The following is a 10,606-nucleotide window of genomic DNA, read 5'->3' as shown; positions in this document are numbered from 1 at the left end:
GACAACTAATAATAGGTGAGAGAGTTTATAAGCTCCCACCTCACACTCTTAAATTGCCCTTGAGGCACTACACTTTTGTGGAGGGGAGAGGAGCTAGGTGGCCTTTGGTCCACCATACATGCGGGAGCGCGCCGCTGTCGCTGTTCGGCCGATCAGCTCTGCTCGAATTGGATCGGTGTTGTCTGGTTAACATGACTGTTGCGTAAAATTGGCAAGTGCACCGATCGTACCAAGTAATAAAAGAGTAAGTAGAGATCGTCTCCACGAGGATTGAGGCACCGAAATTATTTTAACTATTCCTTTCTTGTTGGATAAATAAAAGTTTGTTTGAGAATATTTGTGATTGTAAAAATTGAGAATAATTCAAGAATTGTGAATAATTCAAAGATGTTTTTGAAAACTTGAGAATGACAGATTAAGATTGAGAAAGTATGTAAAAGAATATTGCGGTAAAAGACGTCAACACCTTTCTGATCCTCACCTTGTAATATTAATTAATGTTTACATTTAATTACCCATTGATCAAACAATTCACCATCTATCAATTGATTAGTTCCTAATTCCTTAGTGATCTTAACTTTATTAACCTATTAGAATCCTAATCCCTTAGAAATCTTTTTTCAAGTTAATCATTTAAACCAGTGAATTTTCCACATTTGCAATTCATGTACCCTATTCCTAGTGTATACATGAATTGTTATTTTACTCTGTCAGGAACTAGAATTTTAATATTCCTATTGAAAATCCTATCCCTCGCAATCCCAAAAGAGTGATCAATTCTAGAAGAATTATAAGATGAAGAACAGGATAAAATAAATGCAATTGAAATAATTAAATATAAAAATTAACCAAACTACAAGGGGTTCACATCAGGGGTTGTGACCCTTACCACAATAATAAAAGACTAGCCAGACATGTTCATGTCTGACAATTCAATGTGTAGAAAAGAATTCATAAAAGAAACTAATAACCAGAAAATTTGGAGAAGAAGCTTGCTCCGCGTTCTGCCTTCGTCATTTTCTCTTCATGCAAAAGTTTTTTCATTAGGTTTCTGACTCCTTTTTATAGCCAATGGCTAAATCAGGTCACAATCTTCCCAAAAGATTTGAATTTTATTTCTGTTTTCGTCCAAATCACAATTCAGGAAACAATCAGCACGAAGCCGCGCGATTAGCGCCATATCCACGCTAATCGCGTGGTGAACCAGTGGATAGCTCCTTTCTGGCGCGGTTAGTGTGAACACCGCGCCATTAGCGCGAATTACAGTGGTTTCTGACCCTTCTTCCTATCTTGTGGCGCGATCCGCGCCATCTTCATGCTAATCGCGTGAATTAGTGGTTCGAAACCCAGCTTTCTTTCATGTTTTTCTCCTGTAAAAACATACAAACATAGTGAAAGTGTGCCTGAAGGAAACTTATCAAGGATTCATTAAAAATGCTACTTTTTATCATTGAATTACTGTCAAATCCTTGTTCTTTTTGCCCTGAAATACCTATATGCTGAAGGCACATCAGTGACACATCAACGACGTTAGTAACGCCGTGGGATTCTGAGTAACGGAAAAACTAACGTGAGTCCACTTTGTCTTTCTTGGGGATCTCAAGACTAATTTTTTTTATAAGAGCCAAAATGAGAATCATGTTTTTTGTTAGGAGCCCAAAAGAGATTTTACTCTTAATTTTATCGATGAACAGTATGCTAGCTGCCTAATATAAGGCTATACCTTGTAGATATAGTTACAAGCATGTGCATGTGCCTGTCAGGATACGTTGGATGATCGTGTTTTCTTCCCCTATAAGTAATGGTCCTGGGCCTTTTGGGCCCTTCATTGATTAGGCATATAAACCGATCCAAATCAATTCCGTTGCATAGAAGAAATTGAAAAATGGAATCATTATTATGTTACTAACTGTGGTCTGTGGATATATAATCTTACATATCAATACAACTTCGTTTTGAATAAAGATCAATACAAAGATTAGGAATTTAAACACTGCGCAATTGGTATACATATATTAAAGTTTTTTATTCTAGAATTCGACGGCCTAAAGCATTTTTTCCTTTCTCCTATTTAATGGGAGCAAGAAGCAATAAGATGTATGCTTAGGCTTGAAGTATTGACTGGTTTCAGTTTCACATGAGAGTAACTCTTTACTTTTTTTAGGCACTCACGTACGATTACTTTAGTTTGATTCCTGAATGATGAAGTTACCGTTTTTAAAAAATTTGGTTGGATGTTAATAATTGTTTGCCTAAATTGGTAGGAAGAATTAAACTATTTCAAAAGAAAAATTAATATTCAGACATGAACTCTTTGACAATGATATCTCTTCATATAACTAGAGAACTATTTCTGTTACTTTTTTAGAAATTGAATTGTAGGTGGCAAACTACCAATTTGCTAAATCACGGGCACAGATTATTTTTGGTCACTGGCAAACGACAATTGCATAGAAATTAGTTGACTGAAGAAAAAGAAAAAAGGAGTTTTGGTTTTGGTAACATTATGAGAAACAAAACAAAAGCAAAAATAATAACGAAATGGTCAAAATAGAATGAGAACGACGGATAACACTCATTCTCTTTCGGCGCCAAAGTTCCAAAAGTTGTAGCAAAAAGAATATAAAACAAATCTATGTACTTTTTCTTTATACTTCTACACAAAGGAATTTATATGGTGGTAGTAGTGCTTGTTTCTCTTAATATTAGAGTTTATTATACTTGATATTTTTTTAATTCAAGAAAAAAAACACTTGTACCTCTTATTTTATAATATATTATTTTAACACCTATCCTTCTTATTTATGTGAAAAGTTACACATAGTTTTCTTATTTTATGCTTGAATCTTGCAACATTTCTTTTTATAAATAAAAAAGGAAGGTCTGTAAGTGTAAATCTTTAAAATTGAAAACAATTTAGTATGATAATAACCATGATCTAAAGAAAAATAAAGTGATATTCCTATTTGACCAAAATATCTCAAACAATTTTTCGAAACAAAAAATAATTATATATAAGTCAACATTCCTATCTAAATTTTTTTTATTTCATAATTGATTAAAAATTATATATATAATTTGCTCAAATAATTAACGTATAATCCAAAAAAAAAAATATTAATATATAGAGAGTTACATACTATTTTATTTAAAATAATATTTAATGTCACATAATATTTAACATTTATGAAAATATATTAAATTAGAATTTTATGATTATAAATAACATTATATATTATTTACACATCATTTCCTGTAAAATTGTTTTTGAACTATATTATCCCTTGAAATCAATTCCTAGAGTTAAGATATCTTATCAATCATGTATCACAAAAAATCTCGAATCTATATCGAGGTAGGACTAATTAATTGGCGATCTTAGCTTTTATGCCGGCTAAATTTACTCCTAATGCACGTGTAGGGTACGAGACAATGGAAACCAAACAAAAATTCTTTTAACTTTTAATGAAGATATACATGTAAAATTTGGGGTTTTTTTTAGTTTCCAACCGATTCATCTTTCAGATTACAGACCACTTATTGGACTTTATTAAAGGAGTGGTTCTCTCAAATTTTTTTTCATTCTCAGAATTTGAACTCAAAATCTCTTATTAAAAGATCCAGACTCTTTATTATATGTGCAAGGTGTTAAACAAACTAAAATATTTACTAATTAAAGACAATGTCCTGGTCAATAAATTATTTGTGGATAGAAAATTTATAATATTAATCATATTTTGATATATTAATATATATTTTCAGTTTTACTGAAATCATGTAATATGCTTATAATTTTATATAAAAAAGAATTAAAAAAACTAATAACCATTAATTCAAATGATAATAAATTTGTTGCGACATTGTTTAGAACCGAACCGACTTGAATAAAAAAAAATATTCAAACAAGTACGCTAAAATACTGTCATCGTTGAATAACAAAATAAAAATCTAATTAAAACTGTCATCGTTGATCGACTTGAATAAAAAAAAAATTCAAACAAGTACGATAAAATACTGTTATCGTTGAATAACAAAATAAAAATCTAAGTAAAACTGTCATCGTTGATCGTTCTTACATAACTAACAAAAGTGTTTACCAAAAAAAAAATTTACTTTTTAGTCTCATTTTGTCTTAAAAATATAAATTCAAGTTTGAATTGTTATTCATTTTGTTATGTACCTTTTAACATACATTTATTAATTTTTTATTTTTTTAAATTTAAAATTAACACTTTATTATAAATTAGTATAATAATATAAAAAAAGAAACGAAAAAATAAGAATTATATTTTGTTATTTAGTTGATTGTGTCCTTTTTATTATTATATTAGCTTTCCAATGCCATCATACACAATTGAGTTTGTATCTCCAATTATGGGTCAATTAGGGGACTTACATTGTTCCTTTCGGCATCACAGAATTTCGTGGTTTTTGCTTCCGAGCAATATTGAACTGTGCAAATATTAGATTCAAGTCTTGGATACTTATGAAAGTTGTAGGAATATCTATTAAATTTTGAATAAGATAAAAATATCTTTAGGAATATATTTATGTTTTAAAGGAAAAGGTTCAAATCTCCCTGTGATTTTGCTTTAAATTTCTTATACTCATGCTTTTTCAATCATTTATCCTCTATATATAATTTTTTCGGTCCAATCCCATCCTTAATAGTATTATAAATTTAACTAATCTACCAATTTTACTCCTCTTAGAAAAAAAACAACGATGACAAAAAAATAAAATTAAATATATTAGAAATTTATAAAATTCACGTAAAACATTAAAAGTAAAAAAATAAAAGAAAAAGAAAAAGATTAAATATATCTAAATCAAAAAGAAAGAAAAAAGACCGAGTACAAAAAAATTCATATATATTGAAAACTTACTATAATGACAGAAAAGACTAAAAAATAAAAAAAATGAAAATGGTATTAGTCAAAAAGAAAAAATATACTGGAGATAAAAATGAAATAGAAGAAAAATAAATCAGTAAGTTTCTAACATATTTGATTTGATTTTTGTATTTTAATTTTTTTTCCTTAATTTTTTAATGATTTAGATATATTTGTTCTTTTTTCTTCTATTTTTTATTTTTCTTTTCACTTTTAATTTTTTCTGTCATTGTCACAAGAAATAGGGAAAAAAATAAGACAAACAATAAAAAAATTAATTTTGTAAGGTTCCAACACATATTTGGTTTTATTTTTTTATTTCTTTTTTGTCTTGAGTTTGTTTTTTCCTTTTGATTTACTTTTTTTAATTTTAATTTTTCTTTTGGGGGTGGGGGGCGCTTTCCATGTCCGTTATTTTATTTTTTACGTTGAATTTTGTCAAATTTAATTAATTTTTTTTTGGTAACAATTAAAAAAAATATTTAACTTGAACTTAACTAGCCCCTCAAAAATCTAGCTGGTTCAAGTTGAGTAATCAGGTTTCAGTTTTTTTTTTTTTTTTTTTCCTTCCTATTTTGTCAGCATGAATAAAAAAATTGCAAAAAACTATATTTAACGGAGGCAAATAGAAAAAGGAGACAACTCGATACATGTGACTCTTTAAAGTATTGCATATTAGAGCAAATTAACAAAAATACATAATTGCTTTCCTCCTACCTATATCTTTTTTTTTCTGTATGGAAGACTTTTGCTAGTGCACTTGAAATATATATTACACCCACTCATCTAAATGCACTTAGGTTCATTTTCTTGACTACTTTTTCATAATTGAATAGTGCGTGTGTTTCTATTTTATTTGAATGTAGAAACTGGATATTTGCTTACAAAAAAAAACTGGATATTTGAATTGGGTTTATCTCTCCCATGCACGTATATTACAAATTGTCAATGTTTTCACCATTTTGTTTTGTTATGTCCAATTTGTTCCTCCTTAAATAATTTGGCTGCTTGTCATTATTTGTGTGTGTCTCCATATCTCGAGAATGGTTCCTAATATTTAAGAGCATACAAGAAAGTGTTTACCTTATTTATAATTTGGGAAGAAATAAAAAAAAATGATAGAGAGAGAAAAGATAGAAAGAAATGCTTATAAGTGTTAGAATTTTTCTTCTTAAAAAGAGAGAGTATTCCTCCTTTAAAAGATAAATCTTGTATTCCATTCTAAAAAGAGGGTGAGAAATTTAATGTAATCCGGAAGAACTTCTTGTAATCCTACTTTAAGCAGTACATATTTTTTTTGAATTAGGTCTCGTGATTTTTACTCCTTAGAGTGTGTGTGGTTTAGGGATTCTGATGAGATACATAGACATCTGAGAAGTGGGATTATTGAGTGTCATGTTTGGTTTAAGCATTTTGAAAATATGTCTACCTAAACAGAAAAGCCACCTTAACCATTTGCATAGACATCTGATGAAAATAGCCAGCAAAATTTTCCCATTTGCAATGTGGTATTATATGTTATCTACCTAAATCATCACAATAGGCAAGAATCTAATGACAAGCCTACCCTCCTATTAGCATGAATAAACGAGAACCATCGACAGTACAATCTTGTATCAAGAAGTGAATCTTTTGGAAGATGAAGTGGAGCTATGAGAAACAGAGGACAATGTAGTCAGGGATAACCAAGCCATAAGGAGAAACACTTTTAGAGAGAAATAAAAGAAAACAAAACATAAAATAAAAATAGCTTCGTTTATTTAAGTATCTGTTGCTGAGGCTGTGTAATTTATTGACAAGCCAAAAATGGCAACTTTGCTGGGGAAGGAGCATGATTTGAACCTCAAGGAGAAAGAGCTATGCCTAGGTTTGCCTTGTGGAAGCACTGAAGTGGAAACTCCAAGGGCCACCGGAAACAGAGGGTTCTCTGAGACTGTTGGAAATATGAGTCATCGAAATAAAAGAGAACACACACCAAAATTTTCCCATTTACAATTTTTTTATTTTCCCAAAATTTTTAAAAACAGGGATATTTTTGTAATTGTAACTTATTTTCCCATCTATATTTTACCTCAAACCAAACATAGACTTTATAAATCTTACCTAATTTGCCCAGTAAATTTTTTTCTAACCAAACAACTTTTTTTACATTTTCCTACCAAACTCACTTTCCAACTATTTCCCTATCAATTACATTTCCCTAGTATTCAAAAAATTTCTCCTCAACCAAACGCCCCCTTATATTAAGGAGGTTTTTCACATTAAAAATCTTTGTAAGTATTTTTTTTCTTCATTTTTTTCCTATTATTTTTGCCTATAAAGTGCCGACTTCCATGTTTTGAATTGTTATAAACTCGACTGGATACTTTTGCACTCGTTACACGGACCTTGTGTGTCGAAGCTTGTAGATTAAGGGATATGTGGATATAAAGATGGAAAGCACAGCTACACATGATAGTGACATATTCAAGTTTATTGTGCATAACTATTCTTGAAAACTTGTATTGAATTTTGAGGAAGATATCAAAATTTGTAGCGGTAATTATTGTTCTTCCATTCTTAACTCTCCACACTTACACTCGTTCACTTAAACTACACAATCTATGGTTTTTGGACTGGTTTATATAAGGTGTATTATATTTAATTAATTTTAGGTGTTACATGTAACACCTCGTCTGCAACTAATGTATTATCATGCATATGATACTAAGCGCAACATAATTAATTAATAACGCGAAAACTTAACTTATGGTATCACAATTACACTTACGTAAATATGTGAATAAATTTTTTCTTTCCTCATGTATTGTAGTATATTATACAATTATCCCATTATCTTACTTAATTGATGCTCATACATCATTCATTTATAAGATACTTCACTCTTTGTTTCTATAGAATTTTGAACGACAAACAATATTTTGCTTGTTGAACTGCTCGTTATAGCGAGCAAGTCAATGCGTAGATTAATTCCCAGACATTAGCTAAACAACAACATATTTTGTATTTGCTCGCTATATTGCTCGCTCCAGCGAGCAAGTCAGTGAGCAATTATTTTTCAAGACAATGGCCATGCAATAGCTATTGCCATCTTTCAAATTTGCTCGCTAGACTGCTCGTTTCAGCAAGCAAGTCAGCAAGTAGGCTTTAAATGTCAAAATGGATAACCTCCTACTATATTTTGACATCAAAGATTGCCTCGCTACTTTCTCATTACCTAATAGACAATTTCACATATATTTTCTTATACATGAAAAGAGAACATTATCAAGTTAATGCCTCACACTACCAACCTTTCCCACCAATGGAAATTCCATAAATAGAAAGATGGCTAAATACATATGTTCATCTTACGTAATCATAATTCAAGTTACAATATCAACATGCATCATTCACACATAATGAATGTTAGACTATCCCTTAGTCTTATACATGGAAATCTTTATGGTCTTATAATTACATTACAAGGTTATAAGCATAACACTTATCCTTTAAACATAGGCTTACAAAATATGTTATCCACCCTATGTAATTACATACATCATGCACCATAGGACTTTCAATTAATCTTAACAAGCTTCTCAAAATCAAAGTCTAGCATCATGCTATAATTACAAACTATAATCCAAACTATACATGTTTATCTCCCAAAATATATATATATTTTACTAAGGCAACATGTATCCTCAATACATATAAAGCAACATAATTAGGTCTCCCATAACATAAGAGTCTCTAACTCTATATGAGCTTCTTACCCAGTAAGGTCCCACCTCCTTCAACTGGAGCTCCTGAAATATGATCCCCAAACGGGATTAGATAAACATCTCAATAAACTCAAGATTCTTGGAGAATTTCACCACACATGAGTTTATTTCCTGCATGAAAATTTAGTACACACGACATAAAAATAACATATATCTTGAGGCGAATAAAAATGATTGTAAATATGTACCAAGTACATTAGGATCCGCGCACCGCAGTACATCATGGATCTGTGCTCCCAAAGCACAATGATAACTCCGGTGGGATGCCTCCCAAGAGTATCAGACTTCTAAAGGCTATCCTTCAATGGATGAAATCCTTAAGGAAAGTCCACGTTCCGATTGACCAAAGAATCAAACAATCAAATCACCCTATTTAGCCTATAGTGCTTGTCCAAGGATGCACTCACCAATTACACAACAACTCTATTTGTGCTTTATGAGCTTGTAAAAGGGTAATTGAGTAATTTTTGAGCTTATTTAGTGAACATTGTTTAACTCATTTTAAATATGAAGAATATAATTAAATTTATATGTTCATATTTATATATATTTTATATATCCAGGTCAACCGGTCCAACCAGTGACCCATCGATCCGATCAGTGACCCAGTAACCCAACCGGGTCGATACCCGCGTTGAGTTTAATAACACGGTTCTCGTGTATTAAATGTGCAATTTAAATTTAGGCAAAGTTTAAAAGTACAAATTTAAACTATTTAATAGAAAAAATGTTTAAGATTATAAAAAGTATAAACATAAATAATTCAGATTTAAAAAAAAAATATCAGTTACAGGAAGAAAAATTAAAATTATAACCAAGATATAAGTGATTAATTCAACAGAATTAAAATTTAAAATTTAAAAGAAAAAAGTTAAGAATGGCACGTGTTACTTCTCAAGAAAAATTAAATTAAAAGATAAAATTATTTTTAAGATAATATATTTTAATTTGATATATAAAAGTTGAAGTAAAACCAATGTTATTAAACGCGATCATTGACTTGGTCGGGATAACATGTTATTGGTCACTGATCGAACCGGTGAGTTACGAGTCAAATTGGTTGACCCAAGTAAGTATAAGCAAATCTATATTTTATACTTAAAAATTCAATGTAGAATCAACAACAAAGTAATTTCATATCAATTTCCATAAGAAAATTGTTAAATTTTATTATGTATCTTACACGTCAAATTCTACAACTGTGCTGAACTTGAGACGTTGTAAACCAGTTTCGATTCAAGACACACTAATGCTATGCAAACAATTTCTAGTATGATCATCTTGGCTAGATAAATCTACACCTGGGAATTTGGAGTTTTTAAAATGAATATTTTACACAATTGGATCTTCTATGATTCAAGACAAGACACACCAAAAAAATTGTTTATTAAGGACTTTATTTTTAGAATGAAATTTGAAATCTTTCTACATAAAAACAAAGAAAATAAAAAAAATGAAAAACATGAACACACCCGGTTCTAAACATTGAAATGGTGTTTGTAAATAATACAAAGAAATTGATGGTCTTGGAACAAGGATGAGACTAAAGAGATATTATTGTGGTTGGAAGTGATCCTCAAGGCAGTAAGGTGTAGAGACTCGAATTCAGATTTAATGGCATTATGGAGTAAATAAAGGATGTGAACCAGTGATTGAAGAAGGGAAGTGTTGGAGCAAGTCATGGAATCAACAATTGTGCGTAAGGGTTTCGTTTGGGAAGAGTTATTATTTTTTAAAATATTGTGAATATTTTTTTTTAAATGCATGACCCGCTGAATTTTTTTTTACCTGATTGGGTCACTGTTTTTGATAAAAATAGCCCGATTCTAATCGATTTTCATCGATTCTGGTACATGGTCGGTCTATTACTTGACTCGAACCAGTTAGATCACTCATTCACTAGGTTTTGGGTCGACTTGGCCGGTCGAGCCGAGTTTAATAACATTA

The sequence above is a fragment of the Gastrolobium bilobum genome, unplaced genomic scaffold, assembly GCF_033153095.1.
Source record: "Gastrolobium bilobum isolate Gb01-03AN ecotype WA unplaced genomic scaffold, APGP_CSIRO_Gbil_v1 utg53169, whole genome shotgun sequence".
NCBI classification, from domain to species: domain Eukaryota; kingdom Viridiplantae; phylum Streptophyta; class Magnoliopsida; order Fabales; family Fabaceae; genus Gastrolobium; species Gastrolobium bilobum.
The sequence above is the reverse complement of the archived record's forward strand: the minus strand, read 5'-3'. Positions refer to the sequence as shown.